We start from the raw sequence: 6000 nt of genomic DNA, 5'->3' as shown, positions 1-6000 counted from the left end.
AGCACTCAAGCACAGGAGGGTGGTGAAGTTCTAGTGGTAAGTCTTTTAATGCATTTTTAGCAGAAATAAAGTTTATAATTACAATAATAAAATAAACCACATATTTCACTCAAAATGTGTACAGGCGATTAGGTGGTGTTTCCACAAATCGTAATTTCTCTCTCCCGCTTGGGTCCCCTCTCTCTCTTACTCTCCTGTTCGCTCTCCAGGCCTTACATGAGCTGTCCGTGGTGCTGAAAGAGCGCGAGGCGCAGTTTGTTGTAAACTTCCAGTAGTTAACTTTCAGACCATGTTCCTTGAATAAATAAAGTGTGAATTTTCATTAAATATGACATTGATTTTGTTACTAATTTAATTAGAGGGAAATTGTTTAAGCTGTTCTTATGTGAGCTGATACCTAACACATAGTGCCATTCAATGCAGACTAGATGCTGAAAAGGGCGAGGCTTCTCACTCCAAAGCAAAAAATGTCATTGTTTCAGTTTTTAATTAAGAGAATTGTTTAGATTATGTTGAGCTGTCTGTCCTTTATACTGAAAGTGCATATAATGCATCAACATTTAAGTCCAAAATTATACCATTATTGATGCAAACCAACTTGAATATTTGCTTTTTTTCTTTCTCTTTTTTGGGAAAGCGGGAGTAGGGCTCCACATTAACTCTTAAAATGGGCCCCCAGATGCTTAAGGCCGCCTATGCTTTTTGCCATATCCTTTGATACCCTGACTGTTCAGGAAACGATCAAATTCCACCTTAAATATACCCATGGACTTGGCCTCCACCACAGTTTGTGGCAGAGCGTTCCATGGATTCACCACTCTCTGGATAAAGTGCCTCCCCTCAATTCTGGAGATGTGCCTTCCAGTTCTGGATATCCCCACCATAGGAAGCATCCACTCCACATCCACCCTATCTAGTCCTTTCAACATTCAGAAGTTTTCAATGAGATCCCTCCGCATTCTTCTGAATTCCAGTGAGTACAGGCCCAAAGCTGCCAAACACTCCTCATATGTTAACCACTTCATTCCCAAAATCATCCTCGTGAACCTCCTCTGGACTCTCTCCAATGACAATGCATCCTTTCTGAGATATGGGGCCCAAAGCTGTTGACAATACTCCAAGTGTGGCCTGACTAGCATCTTATAAAGCCTCAGCATTATCTCTTTGCTTTTATATTCGCTTCCCCTTGAAATAAATGCTAACATTGCATTTGCCTTCTTTACCACAGATTCAACCAGTAAATTAACCTTCTGGGAGACTTGCACGAGGATTCCCAAGTCCCTCTGCGCCTCTGATGTTTGAAGTTTCTCTCCATTTAGATAATAGTCCGCACTATTGTTCCTTTACCAAAATGCATTATCATACATTTCCCGACACTGCATTCTATCTGCCACTTATTTGACACTTTCTTCTAATTTGTGTAAGCCCTGCTGCAATCACATTGCTTCCTCAGCACTGCCTACGTTTCCACCTATCTTTGTAACGCCTGCAAACTTTGCCACAAAGCCATGATCCAAATCATTGAAAAACAATGTGAAAAGCAGAGGTCGCAGTACTGACCCCTGAGAAATACTGCTAATCACTGGCAGCCAACCAGCAAAGGCCCTTTTATTCCCACTCACTGCCTCCTGCCTGTCACACATTCCTCTATCCATGCCAGTATCTTTCCTGTAATGCCATAGGATTTTATCTTGTTAAGCAGCCTCATGTGTGGCACCTTATCAAATGCCTTCTGAAAATCCAAGTAAATGACATCCACTGCCTCTCCTTTGTCCACCCTGCTTGTTACTTTCTCAAAGAACTCCACAGATTTGTCAAGCAAGATTTCCCTTCATAGAAACTATGCTGACTTTTACTTATTTTATCATTAGTCTCTAAGTATCTTGAAACCTCATCCTTAATAATAGACTCCAACACTTTGTCAACCACTGAGGTTAGGCTAATTTCCTTTCTGTCCCCTTCCTCCCTTTTTAAAGAATGGAGTGACATTTGCAATCTTCCATTCCTCTGACACCATACCAGAATCAAGTGATTCTTGAAAGATCATGACCAATGCATCCGTTATCTCTTCAGCATGTAGTCCACCTGGCCTGGGTGACTTACCCACCTTAAGACCTTTGAGTTTGCCTAGCACTTTTTCCTTTGTAATAGCAATGCACTCACTCCTTCTCCCTGACACCCACAGATGTCTGGTACACTGCTAGCGTCTTTCACGAAGAAGACTGATGGAAAGTACCCAGTAAGTTCATCTGCCATTCCTTTGTCCCACATTACTACCTCACCAGCATCAATTTCCAGAGGTCCAATATCAACTCTCACCTCCTTTCTACTCTTCATATAATTGAAAAAATTTTAGTATCCTGCTTTATATTATTGGCTAGTTTGCCCTCGCAATTCATCTTTTTCCTTCTTATAGCCTTTTTCAGTTGCCTTTTGTTGGATTTTAAAAACTTCCCAATCATCCAACTTCCCACTCACTTTTGCTACCTTATATTTCCTTTCCTTGGCTTTTATGCAGTCCTTAACTTCCCCTGTCAGCTATGGTTGCCCATCCCTGCCATTTGAGAACTTATTCTGTGGGACAAATCTATCCTGTGCTTTGTGAATTACTCCCAGAAACTTCAGCCATCTCTTCTCTGCCATTATCCCCACTAGTATCCTCCTCCAATCCACCTGGGCAAGCTCCTCTCTCATGCCTCTGTAATTCCCTTTATTCCATTGTGATATTGATACATGTGATTTATGCTTCTTCCTCTCAAATTGCAGTATGAATTCAACCATATTATGATCACTGCCTCCTAAGGGTTCCTTTACATTAAGCTCCCTAATAAGATCTGGGTTATTACACAACATCCAATGTAAGACAGCCTTTCCCTGAGTAAGCTCAAGCACAAGCTGCTCTAAAAAGCCTTCTTGAACCATTAATAGCAGCAGAAACACACATCATCCTGGTCCATAATGTTGGCCAATCCCCCTCTATGCCATTGCTATCAAACTATAAGACCATAAGACAAAGAGGCAGAATTAGGCTATTTTGCCCATCGAGTTTGCTCAACCATTCCATCATGGCTGATTTATTATCCCCCTCAGCCCCAGTCCCTTCTCCCTGGATCATTTTAAACCCGTACTAATCAAGAATCTATCAAACTCTTCTTTAAATATACCCAATGACTTGGCTTAAACAGCCATTTCTAGACTCTCCCTAAAAGGTTATCAGTCACAGAATTTTGGATTAACAAGTCAAAAAAAATTTCTGGGTGATGACCTCAACAGGTGTGAAGTTCACTTAAGACCATACCATTAGTTCTGAGTTTCTGCACTAAATGTGTTTTAAGAAGCTTTGCACAAAAATCATTTAGAAGAGGAATCAGTGAAATAATAGATGTGCACTAATTGTTTGTCCCAGGGTTAATGAATTCCTCACTTCTTCCAGTACTTATACGGTTCAGCATAGGACTGAACCATCCTCTCAGGCTGGGGTCACTGATAACATTGTGAGGTAATTCATCATTGTTATAATTGAATCTGGCTACCTTGTAATTAAAGGTTATCCCTCCTTACTTCTTTGTGGTAAAACTGCTTTTTTATTTTCTTTTATTGAAATCTGTGTTGAGCCTAGTATAGCACTGAGTTCTTGGGAAAGATTATATAGCTTAGTGCTTTATTCCTTGGAATGTAGAAGATTGAGAGGAGATTTGATAGAGATATACAAAATTATGACAGGTGTTGATAGGATAAGTGCAAGCAGGCTTTTTCCACTGAGATTGGGTTGGACTACAACTAGAGGCCATGGGTTAAGGGTGAAAGGTGAAAAGACCTAAGGGGAACATTATGGGTGTTAGGGCGTATACTAGAGTTAGGGTATATAACAAATATTAAGTTCAACAGTGGCCATTCTCCAGATTAGTATGTGGATTATAGATTACATTTTAAATGCAGACCTGAACAATAGTTTTCCTGGAGCTGTAGACACCAGTTGTTTGAAAACCAGACAGTGCTGATTAACATTCATTTTGGGTGTCTGGAGTATGGGTGCGGAGAAGGTGGTGCGTGAAAAACAAATGTAAATCATTGTAACTATTGAATTTTCCTGCTGCTATCTTTGATCTCTAGCATATAATATATCATGTAATATTGGGTTGAACTTCTTCCAAGAGTGTTTCATTTTGTTGAATAAAACACTTCTACATACAGTAGCTTCAGTCTCTCTCCAGTGACTTTGCTCACTTTACAAGGGGCAATTTCTTCATTCAGTTGGGCGTGAGAGTGTGGAACGAGCTGCCAGCACAAGTGATGCATGTGAGCTCAATCTCAACGTTTAAATGAAGTTTGGATAGGTACTTGGATGGTAGGGGTATGGAGGGCTATAGTCCCAGTGCAGGTCGATGGGAGTAGGTTGTTTAAATGGTTCAGCATGGACTAGATGGGCCAAAGGGCCTGTTTCTGTGCTGTGCTTTTCTATGACTTTATATTGTCCACTTCTCAAAATGCTGACCTTGCAAATTCAATGATTCAAAGAGTCAGCCATGGAATGGTTGGGTCACTGACTAGGAAAACTGAGTCCTACTAGTGACCTCCAGTATTTAGAGACAATCCAATGGTGTCCATTTACCCAGATCTGTCTATATCAGGGGTTCCCAATCTTTTTTATGCCATGGACTCCTACCATTAACCGAGGGGGCCATAGACCCCTGATCTAGACTATGGAACAAAGACTAATTTTCTGATTCAGGACTGAGAACATTGCACCCACTGGGAATAAAAATAGGCCAAGAGGCAGCCATTTTGCTCACCATCCTATCATAGACCACTCCTTTGTTCTATCTACCCTCTCTCCCTTCTCTGGATCTGCAGAATCTCTTGTGCTTATATATCATGATCGATTATGTATATGATCTATCTTCTGTGTTTATACTTATTGTGCTTTTTATTATTATTGTGTTCTTTATCTTATTGTGTTTTTTGGTGTTGCATCACATCCAGAATAACAACTATTTCATTCTCCTTTACACTTGAGTACTGGAAACGACATTAATCAATGCTGAATCTTCTCCCAATAGGTAGTTGCTGGTAACTTAACCTAGGAAATAAGTATTCCAGACAGTTTGTCAATATACCTAGTGTAACTGAGTCTACTTAATGTCAGATTAACAGGTTGATTAGGAAAGAATTTGTTAACTAGTTCAATCGAACAGATGGTTAGCATTTCAGCTGGGAAGAGCTTTTCTGATGTATCTACCATTGCCTATCCAATTTAATTAGTCCTCCGTTGATCACATCCACAAGGAATACTGCCACAAGAAAGCAGCATCCATCACACCCATTGTCTAGCCATGCTCTCTTCTCACTGCTGCCATCGGGAAGGAGCTACAGGAGTCTTAGGTGCCACACCAGCAGGTTCAGGAACAGTTATTACCCTACAACCATCAGGTTTCTGAACCAGCATGGTTATCTTCACTGACTTCAACTCTGAACCGATTCCACAAACCATGGACTCACTTTCTAGAAAGCTACAGCTTATGTTCTCAGTATTATTTATTTATTTATTTTCATGTATTTGTACAGTTTGTCTTTTGAATGGGTGACGGGATGGAGATTTGTCTCTACCAAGGGAGGCATAAGGCGCTCCTCCACCTTGGAGAAGGTGTAGCCCCTGCTTAGCCCTTCAATCAGGGTCCATGGAACCATGGAAGCAGGTAGTGGATGGTCAGCTGGTGCACATCACAAGTCCTGGTTATGTGACCACTGATGCCAGGCAGACAATCTCTGAAGAGTATTGATAATGACTGGGGTCACCCGGCTTGTAAAGACACTACCCAGAAGAAGGCAATGGCAAACCACTTCTGTAGAAACATTTGCCGAGAACAATAATGGAAAGATCACGATTGCGCACATCATGTGACACGGCACGTAATGATGATGATGATGTCTTCTCTTGCACATTAGTTGTTTGTCAGTCTTTGTGTGTAGCATTTCATTGACTTTATTGTTTTTTTTTGT

This window comes from Mobula birostris, chromosome 2 (assembly GCF_030028105.1).
Source record: "Mobula birostris isolate sMobBir1 chromosome 2, sMobBir1.hap1, whole genome shotgun sequence".
Lineage (NCBI taxonomy): Eukaryota > Metazoa > Chordata > Chondrichthyes > Myliobatiformes > Myliobatidae > Mobula > Mobula birostris.
This window is presented reverse-complemented; position numbering follows the sequence as displayed.